The sequence below is a fragment of the Parasteatoda tepidariorum genome, chromosome 11, assembly GCF_982258835.1.
Source record: "Parasteatoda tepidariorum strain Cologne lab strain chromosome 11, Ptep-v5.0, whole genome shotgun sequence".
In the NCBI taxonomy this organism is placed as follows: Eukaryota; Metazoa; Arthropoda; class Arachnida; order Araneae; family Theridiidae; genus Parasteatoda; species Parasteatoda tepidariorum.
In genome coordinates, this window is record NC_141765.1 from 55064738 (window position 1) to 55088132 (window position 23395).

The 23395-nt window shown below is 26.1% G+C and overlaps 2 long non-coding RNA genes across 2 annotated transcripts in view; one reads left to right on the forward strand and one right to left on the reverse strand.

The window, feature by feature from the left end:
- The window catches only part of LOC147801809 (uncharacterized), a 148472-nt gene that overhangs the window by 36494 nt on the left and 88583 nt on the right, over positions 1 to 23395 (reverse strand). The gene's annotated exons all lie outside the window — the stretch shown is intronic.
- LOC139427040 (uncharacterized) lies at positions 5699 to 22359 on the forward strand. Its single transcript, XR_011638181.2, has 2 exons — positions 5699 to 6424; positions 13374 to 22359. It is a non-coding gene; the product is annotated as an uncharacterized LOC139427040 (long non-coding RNA).

Here is a 23395-nt window from a genome sequence, read left to right on the forward strand (position 1 = left end):
CATTTGCTAGTTTTTACTTTAGCTTAGTTTTATTAAACATGCAAATTTAATAGTTTAAACTAGTTTTTAAAAATACAAAAATTTTTTGTCCCATAATTTTATATCCTATAAGAATGTTACGTTTCTTTGATCAGAACAGAATTATAAAAATAAGAAATAATTGTGAAAAAAATCTTCTTTTTAGTAAAAATTTATATTTGGCATAGATTTTATTAGTTAATGTAAGAATAAAAAGCAATTTTTATATGTGTAATTAGTTCTGAAAAAAACACACTAGCAACAGAGTCTCCCCTATTCGTCTGTTGAATATTATAACTATTGTAATTAACTAACTATTATTTTTAACAAAATTGCCTCAATAGTTAAAGAATGTTTAAGTTAAAAACGTGGAAACGTGGTGCTTTATTCGTTTTGCTAACTAAAGTAAAATATAGCACTAATCAATTAGTATATGTGATGTGAGCTAGTCAAACCACAGAAACTGCATCTAAATACCTAGAAATCTGGACATTAGATCAAAGGTTATTCAGGACGATTTTTGGTGTGTTGTATGATCTATGAGTCTTTGCATGTTTCATGACATGTCGGTTTATGATTGCAAATCAATTTGGATTACTTCTTGCAAAGATACCTAATGAAACACTTGACTTAATTAGAATTAAAGTTTAATAATTTAAATTAATATTTAATTATTCATTTTAAATAGAAAATGTAAGAAATTACTTTAAAAAGTTTTATGCCTTTTTTTAAATAAACGTATATGAATTACTGGCAATTATTGAACAATATAGTACAATTGTATATAGTAAATAATTCTGATTGATCTAAATATTTTTTCTTTAATTTAAAGGCATTTTAAAATTTTTTTATCCATCGAAAAATTTGACTTATCTAAAAGAAGTGAACATATTTGACCAAAACAGTGTTCTTCTCTGGGACAAAAGATTTGCATTAACAATAGACAATATCTAGCATTAGTTGAACCAACTGACTTTTTCTTAAATTAGTGATAAACAGCAATTATGTCTTACTTATTCATCTGAAAGCCTTAGCTTTTATGATAAATAAGCTCAAAATATCTCAAAAAACAGGTAAGTAACAAATTATTACCTATTTAATTTTCACAAAGCAAATTTGACTTGTACTTTCTATGCAGTTTAGATCCATCTTTATTTTGTATCAGATTACACAGCTGAGAATTTTTTAAATATGCGATGAAAAGCAAAATGTCATTTATTTACTCATCTGAAAAACTTAGCTTTCATGAAAAATAAGTGCACAATATTTCATGAATGAAAAGTAACAGAATATTTTATTTAAGCAGACCAAAATCATATTAGTTACATTCTTTCTATAAAATTTATTATTTATAACTTAACTAGAAAAGTAGATCTGTTGTTAAGTTAATTTCATGAATAATCTGAATTTAGTGATAAGTTAATAAAATTATTACTAATCCTTAAAAAAATTTAAACACATTTAGAAAATTTTAATCCCCTACATGTCGTCGCGATTAAACCCCTTACAGAAAAATATATTGTAAATATTTTCTCGAGTTCTCGGAAATTTAAAGTTTTGAGGTCAATCTGATTTAAGAACATAAAAATGCGCGCAGATTATCTTCCGTTCTAGAAATATTCCTTTTTCAAGAGATTATAAAATATTCTTTATAACAGAAACTTTGTACTCATTGAAAATACATTTGTAAACAGACGCTAAATTTGCGCTACACATTTTTACAGTATTAAATTTTAAAATGGAGGGCATAGTTTTTTGTTATTTTTTGACACATTAAATTTTAAAATTATTTTTTGACACATACTCATAAATACAGATTCATACATGATATTTTCAAGCATTAAATATAACATAAGTGACTGTTTGGTACGCTTTACATGAAATTAATTAATATATTTGACAAAAATATTTTCTAAATGTGTATCGTTTCCTGAAAAATGTTAGTATCCAATGAGAAAACACAATTTTTTTTTATTCTTATTCAATTGTACTAATATTCATTAAAATAATTCTGCAAAATTAAAATTTATATTGTGCAAAATTAAAATTTATATTGTGCAAAATTAAAATTTCTATTAATCTCTCAGTAGTTGAAACATCCCATATCTTTCTAATTTGACACATTATAAAATTTTATCTACTTCAGAATAGAAACCTGCGGCAAAATTTCTTTATGGAACATTATATGAATATTAATTGTAATTTTTAATGACTATAAAAATGTAACCTAATTGTTAAGAGAGGTATGCAATTTCCTAAAAGAGTTTTGTTGAGATATTGTGTAAATACTGCTTTTTGAATTGACATAATATACATTTCAATATTTAGAATTTTAAATTTAATGAGTTTTAAATGTTTAATATTTTAAATGGTAATGCAATTATGCACAAAAAGTTGAGACTTTTGCTTTAGTTAAGTTTTTACGATTTTATTTAGAAGTATGTCAAAATATTACGTTTTATTAATTTAATTTTTATTCTTCTTCTTCAGCACTGCAGTCTGTCACGGGCCAATGCTGTCTCTATGAGCCTCCTCCATTTTACTCTGTCTAGAGCAACATATTGCTATTGGTTGACTCTCGGATCACCAGATTTTTTCATTAATATTATCATTTTAATTTACTGTTCATCAATATTATCATTTAAATTTACTGTTCATTAATATTATTATTTAAATTTACTGTCCATTATTATTATTATTTAAATGTTATGTGCTTAAGGATTTTTAAGAATTATTAAAAAATTAAAAGTATGCGTTAAAATTTTTTTGTTGACAAAATTGACTTCTTCTTTTAATTTGCTCATTCATAAAATTAAGTAATAAAAAAAAATTATACAAAAAATTGCATATAAAAATACCAACTGAATATAGATAGGAAATAGAAATAAAATAAATAAATAAATAGAAAACAGAAACGTTTCTTTGTTTTAAAAAGTCTTAAATATTAAAAATAAACATGATATATGCGTACATTATTAAATTTAAAATGGCCTAACTCTTTATTTTATATTCTGCAAAAACCTTTTTTTTTTAAAATAATTTCCTTTGGAAAATTTCGATATGTATTTCAAAATTTCATGTATATCAATGAGACTTTTAGCAGCAACACTTTTCTAATTTTTAATTTCTCTAATTATATAAATATTTAGTTTTGATGTTAAACTGAAATTGTGTAGACGTATTGTACGGAATTTGGAGTTTATACAAGTTCAGTAAAAAAAAATAAGTTCCTGTAACTGACATCTTAAAGAGCACTACAAAAATGCCAAAGCAATGTATACAATGCCGAAAGACAAACCGGCAACGTATGAATATGATTGTTTCATGCTTTTAACTAATATGATTACGATTTGCTATTAGTTAGTTGAAAGTAGTTTTTGGTGCAAAAAGTAGGTTTCTATTTCATTTTGCTTCTTTAATAAGATCGGCATAAATATTTAGTAATCGAAATGAATTATTTGGATAATTAATTTGGATAACAACTCGGCAAGGATGCATAAATGATGATTGCCTGGTTTTTCCAACACTGACGTTTTTTTAAGGAAACGGGCCATAGCCTTGTCCGATATTCTATACACTGATATTTTTTTAACCCTTTCATGCAGAATTTTCATTAAGCATATTTTTTATGCCTTTTTTATTAGTTAGTATTAATTTCGGTCAAAATAAGAAAAAAATATATAAAATATAAAAATATTTAAAAAATATAAAAAAATTAAAAAAATAAGAAAGAAGAATAAAAAAGAAGAATAAAAATTAAAAAAATATAAAAATATTTAAGGTAAATTTTTTCAAACAAGGCTCTTTTCCAAAGAATAATTTTTCAAATTCGCACTTATTTGCAGTTATTTAAATGCAAGAAAAATAGTAATTCATCATTAAAATGTCTGTTTTTGCAAAATCAATTATTAAAAATTTAAAAATTTTTTGAATATGAATGGAAACAAAATTCGCAAAAATTTTTTTTTTCATTTCATATTTCAGAACAAGTATAACTCCGAGAATCTAACGGTTTTTTTTATTAACTAGTAAACTGCTTTTTATCATAAAAAATACCAACTTTACTTTTTATTAGAGGGTGTGAAAAAAATATGTACATTCCTGCCAACATGCAAAGCTGTTGAGAAATAATTTTCTTAGTGCCAGTATGAACGTTAGCTTTTTTGCGTATTAAATCTTGAAGTTTAAAGTTTCACAAATGTTTTTTTTAAGCTATCACGATGAATCCATAATTTAAAAAAAATATATAGATAAGATATATTTATTGGCTAATCATGTTTATAGATGTCTTAATGGTTTTGTTTTTAGAAAATTCTTCCAATCTTAATTGTTCTCTTATTACGATTTTGTAAAATTTTTATCAACGACCGCACAAGTTGGCAGGTATGTATATATAAAAGGCACCTGTGTCACATCAGAGCCAAAAGGTAAATAGGATATTATTAACAATAACCTATTAAACTGGTGAAAAAAATTATGTTTCATAAAAAATATTGTGTCAAAAATGTCATTTTTCTTTGCTCGTCAATTCTGTAGAATGGAGAAAAAAAAACGATAGGAAAAGAAAAAAGTAACATTGTAACTAAGTAAAAAAGTGACATTGTATACAATGTTTCTATTTGCTACCATAGCTAAATATTCATAATGATTCGTAACTCGGGATCTTGTGGAGTAAAAACTTCACGCATTATAAAGGAGAGAAAACATTACCGGCATAGATGTCAAAAGTCAAGAAATTGTGGGCGGATGAGTAAAGATAAATAGGAAGAGGAACTGCTAACAATGTTTATTCCCTCTTTCCCCCTATGGAAGTTTAGTCCCTGGTCGCGTGCCACGCTATCACGTGGTGCACTTCTTTTCCTCATATTTCGATCATCACTAAGAATGGACTCTTGCTCTGAAGGTGAAAGAATCACGATTTCCGATAGGGGATACAGAATATAGGTTTCAGTGAATAAATTTATGGTTTTTGAGTCTTCAAAAAATATCGTAATCATTTTATGATTCGAAGGGATTGGATATGTGTCATGGATAAAAAAAATACAACTAGGGATAAAAGGTTGTAAACTTAAACACTAAAAAATAAAATTAAAAAAATCGAATTTGTATGTTTAATGGAAATTCCAAAATTCATACCAATTAAAAATAGATGAATTTAAACTAAAACTCTTCGCAATTTTTTATTTTTGTTTTTATAAGAAAAATTAAAAGAAGGGAATAGTTAATTATAAGCTTATTGAGATGAGATAATTCAAGATAAAACAAACAAACAAGCTAAATAAACTTTTATCTTTTAAATCCACCAGATATTTTGAATTAAAAAAGAACATGCTTCGACCTGAAATGACACCGAAACTAGTTCGAATAATGGAATTACGAAATTACTTCTTCATATTTCTTACGTTTATAATATATTTAAAATATATACTGAATTAAGTTATACCTATTTTAAAATTTGAGGTATGAATTCTTTCAGAAGATATCACTTTTGATGTATTCAAATGATTATTAAAATTAAACCAAAGCTATTTTTATAGTATTATTAACATTTTGCAATAAAAATATCCTCACCGAAAAAAATATTATTTTGGTGAACATTGACTTAAACTGACTTAATTTAAGCACATATACTGAATTAATAGAAGTAAAATGTATAAATTAAAAAAACAAAAGCAACTTTTTTTCTGAAATTAAGATTAAATTATTTCATTTGACGTTACTTTATAACTTATCAGTGTGAAAAGCATTTTTTGAAATATTTTTCACCTCTAAGCTATCAGGAATAAAATATGTTCTATGAATGAAGTGCAAGAAAATATTTTGCTTTTTGTAAAATAAAAAATAGATCATTTTTAACATAAAAAGAATTTTCAAAATATCCAAAAATGCTTATTTAGATTAACATTTTAAAAAAATAACTAACTGTCTGACTCAAATCAAAGAAAAATAATGTTCACAAAAATAACCAAGTAATGATAAGTTTCTTAATATATCCATATATAAATATATCGGCATCGTTCTTTTCGAACTTACATATACGATCCAAAATAACCGACGACTTCCCTGTCTCTAAATCAGCGAGGTGGGTCTTAAAAATAACCCGTCTTCCTTACTATGACTGCTAACCTTAGAATAACGGTTACTGGCTAGCTGGAATTAGAAGTTCTAAAGCGAAACCTTCCAAAATTAACAACAAATCTAAACACTCAGGCACAGAAGATGTTAACTTTTCCCGAACTCATACTACTTGTAGTTGAGGTAGGAACAACGCACAATTTACCTCACATAGAGCGAAAAACCAAATATTATACCTGTGGAATCTGTAACGGATAAAAACTTACGCAAAAGTCATACGAATCATATTCATCCTACTACAACATAGCCGCCGTCTAATTATTTACCATTGGTCAGTATGAGTGTTCTCCTACACACTTAGCCTATTTAAAGAAAGAAGATTACTAATTTGATAACAATTATTACCATCTCTAATAGTTATCGTCAATAATAGTTACCTTCAACTACTACTTATGCGATTACCTAAGTGACCAGCTTCAAATGGATTAGTTTAATTTCAGCTTTGTTTACAAGAAGTCCGTGTTAACAGTGACAGATATTTGTGCCGATTTCATTTGGATAGTGTTAATGTCAATCACGATCCCACCATTATGTTTGGATTACCACTGTACTTGGATCTAGTCCAGCAAAAGTTCGGTTTTGTTTGAGCTTACAGAAAGCTTATGTGGTTTACATAATTTTAAGCAATAAGTAAATCGTCTAAAATGCATGAATAATGCAATTTTATTTTTAGCATACACGTAAAAGTAACTCTATTGTTGGTTAATTAATAATGTCTAATTAAAAATACTAACTATAATTAAGTTCTAGGAGTTAAAGTTAGACTTCAACAGCAGTTTTTTTATTTCAACTCTTGAGCTTTTATATAATATCTGTTGCACATAGTTACTTGTTGTCATATATATGTTACACATTGTTTTGCGAAATTTTACAATTTTAATCAGGTGCAGAAAAGAAGGGAGCATATTTTATTTTATCTCAATTTAAATATATTTTATAATTTTTTTTAAAATCCCTAAAACACTTTACTATGCAATGTTAAATGAGCAAAAATAATTAATAAATTAATTAATTTTTAAATTCATATTAAAAAGTATTATAAGATGAATTCTAAAACTAATGAAAATGAATGCATTTTGGATTATTTTTAAGCGTATTAAAGGGAGCGTATAAGAAGGGAGCATATTTTATTCTATCTTAATTTAAATATATTTTATACTTTTTTTAAAAAATCCCTAAAACACTTTATTTTGCAATGTGAAATGAGCAACAATAATTAATAAATTAATTAATTTTTAAATTCATATTAAAAAGTATTATAAGATGAATTCTAAAAATAATGAAAATGAATGCATTTTGGATCATTTTTAAGCGTATTATTATTAATTCTCTCTCGCAACGTACGTAAATAAGCAGAACTGTGTAAGTAAAAAAAAAATCCGTTCTGGGTAACTGGTTTACACTGTAAAAAACAGTGCTTTCTCGAAAATCGCTAGAAAACTGGATCATAATTTTTTCATTTCATAATTTTTTCTCTAACGGTGTGGTTTCTTTTTTAAGTCGTGTAGAATACTTACCACGTACAGTGTAGTTTCAGTTTTAACGGTGTAGTTGAAATTAATTCGGGAGCAAGCTTATTTTTAAAAAGTTATTAATATTTTAAAACAGCTGCATTCCGCCAAAGCTTTCTTTTAATTATTATTTGAAAATGAGTATTTTCAATCATCCATTATGACATTCAAATTAAAAACCCATCAACTGCATAAGATACTTATTATCATAATATACAAATTTTCATAATATATTTATTTTTATAATATACTTATTTTCATAGGTCAAAATTTAAACAGATAAGTAATCGAGTTTAAAATTAGTAATGGTACCCTCCTTTTAAACGAACGCTCAAAAGCATATTTTCAAAGTTATATAAAATTCTCTTGCATGTATAAATCTAACTAACTTGTATATAAGAGGATTTCTCAAAACTTGATAAGCAGTAAATTGAAACAATGAAAAGATATTCCGAAAATTAAAAAGAAATTTTCAGAATTCTACATAAAAATATTATTTTCTTGGTTAAAATAATGCAAAGTTTAATAGTTAATAATAGACTGTATATACTATAACTACTAATAAACTATATTTTCTAGATTAAAACTGCTCCTAAACTTTGAGACTAAAAAAGCTAATTTTGTCCGAAAATAACATGTTTATACAGAGAAAGTGTTTTTTATGCTACTTCACGTAATTTCAATTATAGCTTATACCAATAAATTAGTTTATTTTCTGCCAATCCCTGCGAAAAATTAATATTAAAATTATTAAATGAATGCTTCGTTTTTTTACAGCAGTAGGGCATAATTTGTGCGATCTAAATGAATTGCTGTAACTTAATTTGAAAACTACACGATTCGAAATGAGCATGTAAAATATGTAAAATTTTGTGTGGCAGTGGTAAAATTTTATTTATTTTAGACATCAGACAGTAGCATTTGCTGTTTGTGACGTTTTATTATAATTTTTTTTTTATTACTCGCTTAAAATTCTTGGTGCAAGGTATTTTAAAAGTATTTGCTAATCAAAAACGTATTCAGGAATTCTCATTTTAAACCTTGGGACACTTGAATCATTAGTTTTTTTGAATTAATAAATTTGATTTTGAGAACTTTGATATAAAAACACTGTCGCCGCTGGAGTTGCTTCTGGGATACAAAACTTTGAGAAGTGAATTTTTTACTTCTTATAAGGTGTCTTAGTAAAATTTTTTTTAAATCTCTATCATTCTTTCCTTTTTTGTTAAAAAAAAGAAAATTGACATTGCTGCTTTTCTGCCTTAAACCATTTACAGTATTTTTTGTGCATATTTATTTATAAGAAATCCCTTGTTTGAGCAGAATGTAAACTTTTTTTTAAAAATTTCGTGGCTATGTAATATTTTGTTCATTTATGGAAAACCTTTTCTAATAGAAAATGGTTTTTGTTTCTTAATGAGAAAAAGTGTAATGAAATAAAAAAAAGAGATTCCAGAGCAAAAAAAGGTACACTTAAAGTTAAAATTTCTGGGCTTAAAAGGCTTGTTGAAATTCTGGATTACGGTAAAAAGTACCGCCACTCTGGGTGCCGGTACTTTTTACCGTAAAATTAATTTTTTTCCGGAACATGTTAGGGAACAAAAAGCTGATATATCGTAATTATTTCAATAACAATTACTGTAAAATCACTAAATCACTCTAATTAACTAAATACTAAAATGATGCATGATGATAAGATGATAATAAAATGATAATAATTAATGTTTTTCGGTGCAAATGGATTTTACAATAAAATGAATTTAACGGATGATATACTCATTGTACCGATATTTTATACTGTAACTTTATACTGGATTTTTTTTCAGAGTATTAACTTATTGTTTAAAGTAAATTTACTTTTGAACCAAAAAAAATAGGAAAAGTAACATTATTTTTTACTACTTTAAAAATAATTTAAATAAGGAAGAGTTAAGAACAATTGGAAACTTTAAATATGTTTTAAGAAAAAATATAAGAGTTCTTTTTAATCGGAATATTTGTTTGTAAATTTCATGAAAATACGCAAATGATGCTTCAAATTATTTTCGAACGTGATTAATTGTCTTCTTAAAAGGTCAATCTCATAAGGGTTTGGTGGAATACCACCGATGAAAGAATATTCTTTTCGCCCCACCTATTCCATAATATTGATTTTTGCGTCCATGACATAAATTCTTTGACACTTACTTCGCCTAATTAATGTTCTCTAGGCAATAGTTACACCCTTACAAATATCACCCTCTTGCTTATTTTATAGTTTTTCAAAAAGATTTTATTCTGAACACGTTTATGTTGGAAAAAGAATTATTAAAAATACTTCTCATACATTGTCACTTTTTGTACAGTGATCAAGAAACTACTTAATAGGTAGTAACGTCGATAAAGAACAGTAATGGTTTTAGTTGGTGACATTTAGGAAGTGTTGTGGCAAATCAAGTTTGGGAATTTAAAAATTTTTTTTTTCTCTTAATACAATTAAATGTTGTAGAAAATACGAATTTTTTGATATTGATTGAAATATGAATATGAATTTGTGAAAAATATGTAACATGCGAATTAAAATGCATTTAGTATGTTATGGTGTTTACTAGAGTGCAAAGTAAAAGCAAAAACAGAATCATGTTCAATTTCTTAGTGAATATGAGGTAGAAAATTGTTTATGAGACTTACAAGACAAATTCATTGGGTCTGTTTTCACAGTGATAAAGAAACTATACTTAATAGGTGCCATTGATAAAGAACAGTAATGGTTTTAGTTAGTGACATATAGGAAGTAGTGGGACAAATAAAGTTTGGAAACTAAAGAAAATATACATATATTTTTCTTAATTAAATTTAAGCTGTAAAAAGCATGAATTCGAATGAAAAATAAGTTTATTTAACATGATAATTAAAATGTATTAAATATGTAATGGCGTTTACTAGACAGTAAAATAAATACAAAAACTTAATCATGATCAATTTCTTCTTTAATGTGATGCAGAAAATTGTATATAAGACAGACTTTTCTGAATTGGTTTATGATAATATGATTAGCAATGCTAAGTGTAATACATTAATATAAAATGATAAACGCAAGTGTAAGGATATCGCTTAATAGTTTTATAATATAATTTTGATTTGATTGAAATTCGGAAAGATATATATATTTAATACAGATCCTCAAGTTAATTTAAATAGTTATAAAAGAATAAAAAATTATAACTTTTAAGATTCTGATTTACCAAGTTTTGAATACTTCTGATTAAATAAAGGTAAAAAATAAATTTGGAAACGTACTCGTATTTAATACAGAGTACTAGTCTCTTTTAATCATTAAATTTAATGAGATGGCTATAAAAGAATTAAAAAAAATATAAACTTTTAAGTTTCATTTTTACCAAACTTCAGATATAATATTAATTAGATATAGGTAATAAAAATTAATAAATTCAAAAATGTGCATATACATTATACAAAAGATTATTTCAAATATGTGAACAGGATTATTTTCAAATTTCAGAAGCTTATCTTCAATACAATCTCATCATCATTTTTGTAAAGAAAAATTTTCATTTGAACATCAATGGTTAAAATTGAGTTTGACTAATAAACTCTTCCCAATATTTTTTAAGTATTCATCATAATTTTTTTTTTATTAAATGAAATGCTTTGGAAGTTTATCTTATGTGCAACAGCAATACTTGACCACGGCCAAGAATCTCATCTGTTTTTTATTTTTATTTCATTTTTTTTTACGGCAAGATCTTCCTACAATTTAGTAAGGCCATGTAATGTAGATTTCAGCAAAATGAAGATTTTTCCACTGAACTGTAACTCATGAGGGCAGATTTAACGTGTATTCTTAAGAAAAACGTTCACTTAAAAGAAATCATTATAAAATTAGAGTACTTGCACAAATAATAATTCAGTAATTTAGCAAATAATGAAAAGCGCTCATTAAGTCAAAAATTATTATTTATTGGTTCTTACACAGAAATTAAAGAAAATATTTTCAACATAATTTATTTATATAAGTTGATTAAAACTGGCTTTTCTGTATTTTATTTGCAGTGTTATTAAAAACGAACTTTTTATTTTTAATATTTTACTGTGCGCATAAATGTTAGAATTCTAATTTTTTTGTACAACATATGCATTTTTTATACAACGTATGTCAATTTTCATATAAGAAATGAGGAAAATTTAGTTTATATATAATAATGAATACTCTTGTTTAGTTACAAATAATTTAAAAAGTTCTTTCCCAGCAATTCTTTTTTTAGTCATTTCAATTTTTAAAACTGTTTTTTACAAGTAAGGTCTAGAATAAATATTTCGTGAAATAATTTCAAAATGTATAGTTTAGAAAAGAAATTTAAAAAAGAGCATTTGGAGTTCTGTTTTAAGAAAAATTTTATGACAGTTAAAATTTTTCATAGATATATTTTGAGATAATTGAAAATAGATTTTTTAAATCATATCATGTAACATTTGTTTTATTTCTTATTTGTGATAAATTTTTTTTACCAAAAAAAATATTTTTTAAAATAAAATTCCAGCGTAAGGTACTTTTTCTCAATAAGGTATAATAGATATTAAAATATGATGTATATTTTTATGAGTAAATTTTTTATGTATATATTTTTTATGTACATATTTTTTATGTACATATTTTTTATGTATATATTTTTCATGTAAATATTTCTCATATATATATTATTTTAATTTGCTTAATTTTTATGTTTTTATGGTGAATAAATACTTTGAATTAATAAAATATATAGTCCTAAAAATACAATAATGAAACTTTCTTATTATTATTTTCCCCTAGTCACTTACCTTTCTTTTTAATTCTATCTCAATTAAAAAAAAATCCACGAGCACATAGTCTAATTCAAAAATTTATATATGTTAACAAATTCATATAGTAAGAATTCATAGTAAGAACTTCAAACTGTTTTACGTAATTTGGAGAAAGAAGTTTCAGTAATGCATGAAATATTTTGCTATTCTCACAAACTAATCATATATATTATAACGTGACATCAAAACTTTGAAAATGTAATAGAATGATTCAAACTGTACGAAATGTTTCAGAAATGAGATCATGAATGTGATCTCAAAAAAATAATTATAATAATTATTTTGAGCTTAAACAGACGGCGAGCTTTAACTTCTGTTGCGGAAAACTTCAGTTTTAATTAGTTTTAATTATAATTTATTTTTATATTCTGTCATAGTTCTTTGAATCTTATATTTTCAATATTCATCAAATTAACTAATATGAGGTTTGCTTTATCTATGAGCTAGTTTTTGAGCATGACAATTGCGAATAAAATTTGCTTATTAGCTTGTAATTTTAATTAATTCTTAATTTTGTTTCAGAATTATCTCTTTTTTTATCAAAGTAATATAAAATGATATCATATAGGTATTTGTATGTTGTTTTTTCTTAAAAAAATGAGCTAGATAGCTTTCAATTTACAAAATACTTCCTCTTTTAAATTCTTGAATTTTTAATTTATTATATCAATCTTTTTATTTAGTGATTTTTCTTTTGAATGGCATGTTTCACTTTTTTGTAGAACATACATTCTGTATTTTGTAGGAAATCAATTTTTTAGCTTAACATCAAACTTTCCTCATAAAGGCTTTCTTAGCACTTTTCTTTTTCCAGAACTTTTTAGCATTTTTATGAAATTCTCAGCTATTTTTTGTCTTTTTCAGGTCCCCTTTAGCTATCATCACCGACTAAAGATTACAATAATGTCATAATTGTAAAAGAAAAGACATAAAAGAAGAGTATAAAAATAAATAATGAATTTTCATTATAAGTATATAGATGTAATGGAGTGGTAAGGGAGTTTTAGTAATGCAGATGGGTAATGTATATATGGGTCATTTTTGATGTCCTGTGAATTAAGTGATTTTAATTTCTGAAATAAAATTCCAAATAACATTTTTAAATATTCAAATTAATTTACTTTATTTGTTCAGCATATTAACATACACAGAAATCAAAATTTTAAGAATAATGTCTTTGCAATAACTTTTTGATGTGTCTAAATTGCTATGTCTCAGCCTTCTTAACCTCTTATTTAACTGCAAATAAACCAACAGTTATTTGAGAAGAATTTTAATTTATCTAATTTTGAAAATTGTATTATATGTCATATACAACATAGGTAATCTGATATTCAGTTTTAAAATTACTTTTGAGTAAGAATCAAGCATTTTAATTTTGTCCCAGGATTTTTTCCAGTTTTTTATGATAATTAATGTATTAAATTACTACAGTTGAGTTGGCTAAAATGGGTTCCATGGCTCACTGGATGTTCTATTTTAGAAAAAGTAGCCATCTTAAATATTTTGTTATCTATATGTCTGCTATGTTCTAAGCAAATACAGCTTTGTCAATGTAATGATGTTTTATTCACTTTCCATAATTGCTTTAAATGTATTGTTCTAATGTTTATTTGATTTTTTTTTATAATTAGATCAAATTACGCTTGTCAGTTTTGAATAAATATTTCTTTTTTTTTATCATTTGAACCTGTCCAAGTATCAGTTTCTTTTATTTCCTCTGTTACTCTTCCACTCTGTTACTCTTCCATTCTGTTACTCTTCCATTCTGTAGGCATGTTTATTTATTGATTATTTGTTTATTTATTGCAGCAGAAATTTCTTAAGTAGTTATTCGAATATTTTCCTACGAAAATTTTTCAAAATGCCTCTCTATTTTGAAAATGACCCATACACAGGCATGCATACAAATATTATAAATACTTTCGATTTTTGATTTCTTTTTCTTTAGTATTTATTTTCAAGTAGTTTCTTCCGATATTTTTGAACTTAGTATTAAAAATATCAAATAGCTTTTGAGCTTTGGAATAGCTTTTTTTCATAATTTTTTTAAAGAAATTTCTTGAATTCTTTACTTTTCACATTAATCTTTTTATTAATGTTTTTTTTTCTTCTCCTTCTGACTGGCATATTTTACTTTTTATAGAATTTGTCATTCTTTAAGTCAGGAACCAATTTTTTGTTTAACAGAAGGCTTTCTGCATAAAGACTTCCTTAGCATTTTTAACAAAATCTCTTCCTTCATAATTTTTCAGCATTTTTATAGATTCATAACCATTTGTTATCTTTTTCAGGCTCCATTTATCTGCCCATCACCGACGAACATTACAACGATATCATAGAAAGCATGTTAAAAGAAAAGCTTTTCAAGAGGAGCAGAAAAGAAGAGTTTTTTCTTTCTTTTTTTAACAAAATATATAGCGCATTTTCATTATGAGTGTGGATAGATAAGGGAGTGGTGAAGGAGGTGGGGGAGTCTAAGTGATGCGGAGAGAGGGAGTGAGATGTTAAGAGGCGACGTAGGGGGTCTTCCTAGAGGCGGAAACGGAAGTAATGTAGCACGTGCTTGGCGGACGTCACCAGATGGTATCGGTTTCTGGCCAGTTTCATCGCAATGTTGTGTAGGATGCTGTCTTAAAAAAATTAAATCTAGCAAGTGAAACATTTGGTTTCTCAACCTTAATACCTTTACTCCATCCTTACAGGCAATTTTTTTATTTTTCCGAAAGGGTTATGAACTTGCTTCACTCACTCTCACTCCGAAAGCAAGTGAAGCACTGAGTGAATTGAAAATAACTGCAAGCTTTATTGGCTTAAAGCTGTTCTTCGGAAACACTTTCGTCCTATAAAATAAAGCTTTTTAGCAAATAATATATTTTCCTAACTATTGTGAGTTTGTAAAAGTTATCTATGACATTCATAAATAATTTTAATTATAAATAACTTTCATATATAACTCATAATGTTCATGAAATGGGAATAACGACAAGCTTTGGTTTAAGGATATATAGTTAAAGCTGTTCTTCGGAAACACTTTCGTCTCACAAAATAAAGCTTTTTAGAAAATAATATATTTTCCTAACTATTGTGGGTTTGTAAAAGTTATCCATGTCATTCACAAAAAATTTTCGTAAAGAACTTCTAATTTTCATGAATGGAGATAACGGCAAGCTTTGGTTTATGGATATATTGTTAAAGTTGTTTGTTCTTTGAATATCTTTTCGTTTCATGAAATACAACTTTTTAATAAATTATGTGGCATTTTAATAACTATTGTGAATTTGTAAGAGTTATTCATAATTCATAATAGTCATGAAATGGAGATAATGAAAAACTTTGGATTATGAATATATATATAAAACAAGGCCTCGAAGACTTCGTCTTATGAAGCAAAGTTTTTTAGGGCCATAATATTTTCATAACTATTATGAGTTTGTTAGAGTTATTCCTTACATTTCTGAATAACTCTCTGAATTAGTTCATAATATTCATAAAATTGAAATTATATATATTTTCTTAACTATTATGCACTATTAAGAGTTTCTTGATAAAGCGAATCTTCAAGGAACAGCTTTAAAAATATGTTCATAAACCAAAGCTTTCCGTTATCGCAATTTCATGAATATTATGAATTATTCCTTACATTCAGGAATAACTCTCTTGAATTACTCATAATATTCATATCTAACTTTAGTTTCGTGCTTAAGGAGTTTAAATTGTGCCTTTTTTTCTTGGCGAAAGATCTCCGATTATCACATTTAATTGGAATTTTATGACAAGCATTAATTCTAAAATGAGAGAAAATGTTTTTCGTGCTAGTACTGAATTTTATTTTAAATACTACAATTTAGAAGAAAAATATTGAGCTTGACCATTGATTATTTTAGAATTGTTTAATTATTATAAATTTTTTCTTTCATCATCAGAGAAAAAAAATTATTTCTTAGGGGCTTAGTTCCTCAATGTTCACCAACGTAATTTCCTTATTCATTGGAAACTAATTAATATTTAGGTTTAATTTTATTTAGTTAAATGTGTTCCAATGAACCTAATTATCGAACTTTAAATCTAAAAAGTGCAAACATATTTTAAAACGTTTTAAAAGTATTATCATTTTTTAAAAAAGTTCGAAACCTTAAAATTTAAAATTTGAGGATCAATTTTAATTGAACATTAGAACAAATTTCGCTGAATAAAATGAAAAAAAAATATTTATAAATAAATTGCATTTATATATTTTCAAAAAAGTTAATAGGAAGGTATTAGAAACATTTTCTGTTAATTTCTCCGAATTAAATTTTAGTTTCCTGATATTTTTAGGCATTTGTCATAAAAAACGTAAGAATAGTTTTTTTTTTTCATTTAGGTAATTTCTTTCGACAATAAATACCTTTGAATAAAATAAAACGCTTTACGTTAGATTTAAATAGCTTAAATTAATTGTCAATTTTGTTTTCTCCGTCATATTTTTTATGTGAAGTTTTGAAACACATATGGGAGCACACAGTGCAAACATTGTTCTATCAGATTTATAAAACATTTATTGAAATATTTATATTAAATTCTTAAGCAAAATGATTTGAGTTTAAATTGAATTAACACATTATTTCTTAAATATAATATTAACAATAATTTCAAACCCTTTTAGGGTCCCGTCTATGATTAAAGGAAAGCAATATGCAATATAAAACTTGCACCAATTAGTTGAAGAGTTCTTGAGAAAAAAAAAAAAAAAATTGAAAACAAACTTAAATATAGTTCAAACGTTTTTTGAACGTCTCACGAAATTTACAATAAAAAATTATAAATAAATATAAAAAAATATTTTTGCATTAAAGAATCTTTGGAAAAACCAATTTTTTTTTTACTGTGTGCACGGAGTTTTTGAATAGCTTCAATAATTTCCGAGATTTGGTGAAATACACAATTTTTGAAAATTTATGAGGTATGTATATATTTTAAACCTCTCACATGACTAAATTATTGTACCCATATTTTCGAGATTGGGGGTACCTCCCCCCCCCCCCCCCACACACACACATTTCGAAAATATATATCTCTGACAATCTTTTGAGATATCTCTGATAAAAGGTATGTTTATTCAGAAAGTACGTTTTATTGTCTGTATTCGTAACTTAAAATAGCATCTAAGTTATGTAGAGTTAAATAGAAAAGTTTTAAAATAATATAACGTGAAAATGAGCTGTAATAGCTGTGATGCATATTTACAAAAAAAGAAAAGAAAAGAAGAAAAAAATTTAATAGTTGTGAACGAGTTTATAATTTAGAAATAAAGTTTTCGGTACAAGTAAGAACGAGCGCATCGGGTGAGTGGGTGCAAATTGGTTTTATCATTTATTATTTTTTTACTCAAATTAATAAATCCAGAAATATTTACTCCGAAATGAGAAATGATGTATGGATTTTTACCCATTTTATTGGATAAGAGATGGCAGCACCATTATCTATAAAAGGTTAAAAAAAGCTTCAATATTTTCTTTATGAACCAATCGCTAGAACAGTTATCTTTTTTTTATGCAATTGATAATAAATTCATTTGTCAAATCGATCATTCATTTCATCAGAATTGAAGCGAAATATTTATCTTCAAATAATAAATGGAAGAATGAATTGATTTATGAAAGGGAAACGGTGTTCCATGATGTTACAATATTAAAAAAGAAATGTAATCGCGACGTCAACTATTCGATACAATTAAAAAAAATTACTATGTTCATTTGGCGAAAACAAGATTTTTAATAGCTCCTTTTTTATATATATATGTATAATTTATTCATTTAATTATTCCGCATGATCAAACAGCAATGTTATCACGAGAAATGTTACTTGATATGAGACAAATTAAGCTAGTTCAATAAAATATGCTTCGTTTTTAATCACAAATTTGTAATTAAGATTCGAAATACACCCAAAGAAAATTTGTAAAAAGGTTTTTTAAATGATATTTGACAAATTCGTTTGTAAGCTCAAAAAAAAAAAAAAAAAAAAAAAAAAAAGAAAAAAAAACAGAATTAACAACAAACACCTAAATTCAAAAGAAAAAAAATTTTTTTTTCACAAATTTTTTACTCAGCGTTTTTTCAAACCCACATAATTTTTTTTAATTTTTTAATTTTATTACCTCTTTTACATAAGGAAAAAAAACTCCGAATTCTTAATCTAGAAATTGTTAAATCTGATACTGAAGCTACAAAACTTCATAGTTTGGACGACAATAAATCTGCTTTTACGAAGCACAGCTATGATGAAAGTCAGAAAAATAATTCGCTCCATGCCTTGCTTTTGAATCGATCTACGTACTTTTTTGAGTTAAACATAGTACTTTTTGAATCAAAGATAGTTTTTTTCATGCAAGTCAATAAATTACTTTTAATAACAATTGGATTCTTTTATCAAAATTCTGAATTTTTTAAGGCATAAGCTATATCTGAAATTATGTACTTAAACAAATATCCCTCATACAAATAATATAGAATCGTGGTTCTTAAACCCTTGATTTGAATGGTCTTGTCTTCTTCTTTAAAAAATAGGAAATCGTACCTATTAAAGTATTTTTTTTAATGCTTTGAAATTTTTATGATCGAACTTAAATTCTTAAGAAAAATTTCTGAGACACAAAAGGGACTTTTTTATTGCTGTGTGAATAGAACAGAACGATTTATAAAATTCATGAAAATAACGACAAAATGTAAGCATGATAATATAGCAGAAGTTACTAACAATTATACTCAGAAAATAATAATAAATTTGCCAATTCAAAAATAAACTGTTGGGTAAATGAATTTTGTTAAACTTGTATGATAAAATTGAAAATTAGTAATTAACTAAATGAAATTTTTAACATTTTAAAAAAGTATTAGGACTTTATTTGTATAAAATAGAAATTTAAATGAGCATAAATGTTGCTAATATTTTTTGGAAAGTGAAACTATAATAAAGCTTGATCAAATCTCATCCATCTTGCAATCGCCCTGCGTATAATTCGTCCAGCATGATTCTATACCTGTTGCATTAAACAGTTTTCTAATATTTTAATACTCTGGAGATAAATTTTAAATAAAATAAAAATTTCAAATCAATCATAAATTTTGATTAAATTTTTAATAAAAGAAATTATCAGTATAGATTAATTCTCATCCAGTATCTGATTAGTTTTAAAATGAATAAATAGACTATCTGCACAAGCTGAAATTAAATCATTTTTTAATGTTTTGAAAATCCTCAAAAAAAGTTTAATAAAATGTTTGCGAAACGAGTAGTTTATAATGTAAGTAAAAAGTAATAATAGAAAGAAAAGACAAATATTATAAGCTATTTAATGTCAACTTGGAAATTTTACTATGCTAGCAAGAAAATATAATTTGCAAGAATTGGGTCAAACTCTAACTATACCTGTTTTCTTAGTTATTCTTGCTCCTTCAGATTTATTCAAAACAAGTTTATAGAGCATATTTATTCTTGCTCTAATTTTAAATTCAATAATCAATTATCACAAAAGCATTCAGTTGTATACACTATTCTCTTAAATCAACTTTGCGAACTAAAAGCTTAAACACCATGACAACTTTTAAACTATTATTAGCTGATTAGTAAGAACAAATGTAAGTATGTCGGTTCGAAAAATATCAGATTCCTAACTGGAGGGATTATGAAAAAATGTAAAAAAATAATCAAAGAACGAATGATTTGTAATTTAATGAAATTTAGAAGATACGTTTCTCATAAATGAAGTAACTATTCCTTATATTATATTGATTTTTACCGAAGCGTTTTGATAATGATTTTGATAAAATTAAAAAAAATATATATAGTTTTATAATATGGGATAAAATTGAGTAAATGTGGTAAGATTTGGTAATTTTATCATAATACCATGGTATAAAAACCATTTATTTGGTTAATTTTATTTCTGAGTGTATCATTTTTTAATAAATGTGTGGTAATTAGAAATATAATTTTTAAAACCAGAATTTTCAGTAAACCGTTACTATATGAACAGAAAAATTACCAAATGAATAGTTTCAACATTAATGGTTTATTTTACTTTTAATTGACAAAATTATGCTTATTTTTTTTTTTTTACCAGAACTGTCATTACCATACAGTACGGTAATTTTACCGGAAGTTTTTAGCTCCCGTTTTGTAAAAATGAAAAGCGTTTATTATCGATTATTATTATTTTTTTTAAGTAATTGAAAAGTTACACAAAACTGTATTGTCTGTCAAATTTTGCAAAATTTGAGAATAACTGATTGATATTAATAATTTTTTATCTTAATAGAGAAATTTTGCCAAATTTGCATTTTTTTTTTTAAAAAAGTTAATAGATTTCCAAAATTTTTAAGCAAATTATCCATTCTAAAGCCCAGTACTTTACGGCAAGGTGGCATGTATAGTTTAAAAATACTTGACCATTGGCTTACATAATATTTTTCAACGAAAGAGCTTTAAAAAATATCGAAGGCTCCTTGGTCATATAAAATTATGCTTTTTTTGCGAAAAACTATTAGGTCAAGTTCTTTTCTATCTACAGTCAGTGTTCTCTATACTTATTCTGAAAATGGTGCAAAATGCCTATATGGAGAAAAACCAGTTTTGTGAAGATAAAAAGCGTTTGTGGTCAATTTTTTTAATATTTAAGAAATTATCTGGGCTCATAAAATTTCAAAAGCTGAGAATTAAGCAATTATTTCAATTACTTTCTTCTAGATGAAAAATCGTTGCCAAATAAGCTATTTTTTAAAATGTATAGTAACTTTTAATATATTTAAGCTATTAGTCTGTCTTAAATCCCAGATAATTCGTCACGGTAAGAGGATATATGTTGTTTAAAATTATACTTTTGCTTCAAGTGTAAGGTACATAAACTGTGGCTTTTTCATTTTCCTTGGCGATAACCATGCAAGGAAAAACCATGATTAACCATGTTAAGAAAAAATTTAATAATAAAAATACTTCTTAAGCAGTGCATGTGATTTTTATAAAAACTTGCCCTCCCCCCATTGAGACTATCCTTGTTCTTTTCACGGGTTTTCCACTTTTTTGATCATGTAACATTGAGACGCCCCCTTATTGAAACAAAATGTGTCACGTGAACTATTGAGTAGTAATTGAATTTGTGTAAAAGTATACGTTGTATATAATTGGTGTTAGCTCAGCAGTATGCAAACTATAGCAGAAAATACAATTCCTTAAACAAACTAATATTATTAAGTCAAAAATTCGATTTTGTGCCTCAAACATTCTCGCTGTTTAATCTTACATCCCATTTAATCTTAATTCTCTAGAACAGAGCGATAAAGAAAAACTCTTTCAATTCGAGTAAATAAAAACTAATGTTCTTTCGGACACGCTCAAAGAATAAAAAAGAAATTTTTGACCAAGTCCACAACGTGTCGATTTTAACTCGCTTTAAAACATTTTAAGAGAAACTTTCGATTTTACAAGACTGAGTATCTGGCACAGTAGAAACCTTTCAACCTCTGAGATTTCATTGATTAAAGTTTCCACCGGAAAGATCTAACTTTGCAATTAAACTGAAGGAAGTAGACGAAAGAAACCTTTTAAAAAATTTACCTTCCTTTCTTTAGAACAAAAATGGGGGAAAGCTGAGAAATTTGTTGAACTTTAGAAAAATGTCCTCTTCTTCGACCATCAATTACTAAGTGTCGTTATTCTTCGTACAGAAGTCTAAATGCTGGGCATTATTTTTCTACGCAGAGATTCTATCGTATGACCGTTTTCATATTCTTTCGACTTAGTAAGACCTCAATAATGCGAACCTCTTTAATCCGAAAACCTCAGTTACTCGCAGCTTGGTTATTTTATACAGCTTACTTTTTTCCCCCCTTCCTTTTCGCGATTTCAATAATATGCTGTCATAATTCAGCTATATAAGAGGCCTTCCAAATAAAAACACTTTTATATTAAATGGCTGCATAGAATTGTTTATTTAATGTGAGTAACGAAAAAAAAATGGTTTGTCAGTAGGTGCAGTTGGTTAAATTGATTTTGATGAAGCATTTTAAATATAGTTAGTTTCGTTATTACTCGTTATTTGTTACTCGGTTGGCCCTATTTTGCACACGCGCTTAACTTTTTCATAAACATTTTTTTGTAATGGACAAAATCAAATTAAATCGAAGTTTTTAGTTTTAATGATGATGGCTTCCACTTCTTCTAAACGATAAGCATGTCATGTTCCCTCTGCGTGAAAAATATAGTATCGGAAAAATAGAAATCAGGAATATTAAGAAGAAGTCCTGCAAAGCGTGTAGAGGAACAATTTTTAATGTGTTCTAAGCTTTTTTGTTACAGACGCTTTAAATTATGGAGCAGTTTTAAATTTTCAGATTCTTGCATTCTGCATTTAGCAGAAAATTTTTTCATGGTGCTGGGGAAGTTGTACTTGGAAACCACAATCCTCATCAAAACTTAATTAAATTCCTAACTATTTTAAACAGTTTAAGAATTAATGTTTCCTTGTAAACTAGGCTTATTTTTTCATGAGAAAATTTTATAAGGAAAAACTAGTGATTTTTCTTTTTTTAATCTGAATTCTGAGACGGCAACACATTTCGCTTAGGTGCAGAGAAATTGATTGCAAGCGTAGATTCTACAGAAATCTCTTGAAGTTTCATAGTGTTCCTGAGAAAGAAAGTGAGAACGTGACATCCGCATTTGTATAGACCACGCCAACTCTTTGCTAACTAAAATAGTTCGAAGTGACCAACGCCCATTGCACGCGATCCCCCAAAACGCTAACCCGTTTTACGCAATAAAATCTTTCACAGTGGGGATATTTAAGGTACGGCGGAAAAAGGAGTGTGGTTTTTATTTTGTTTTGTGGTCAATTTATACAAAAA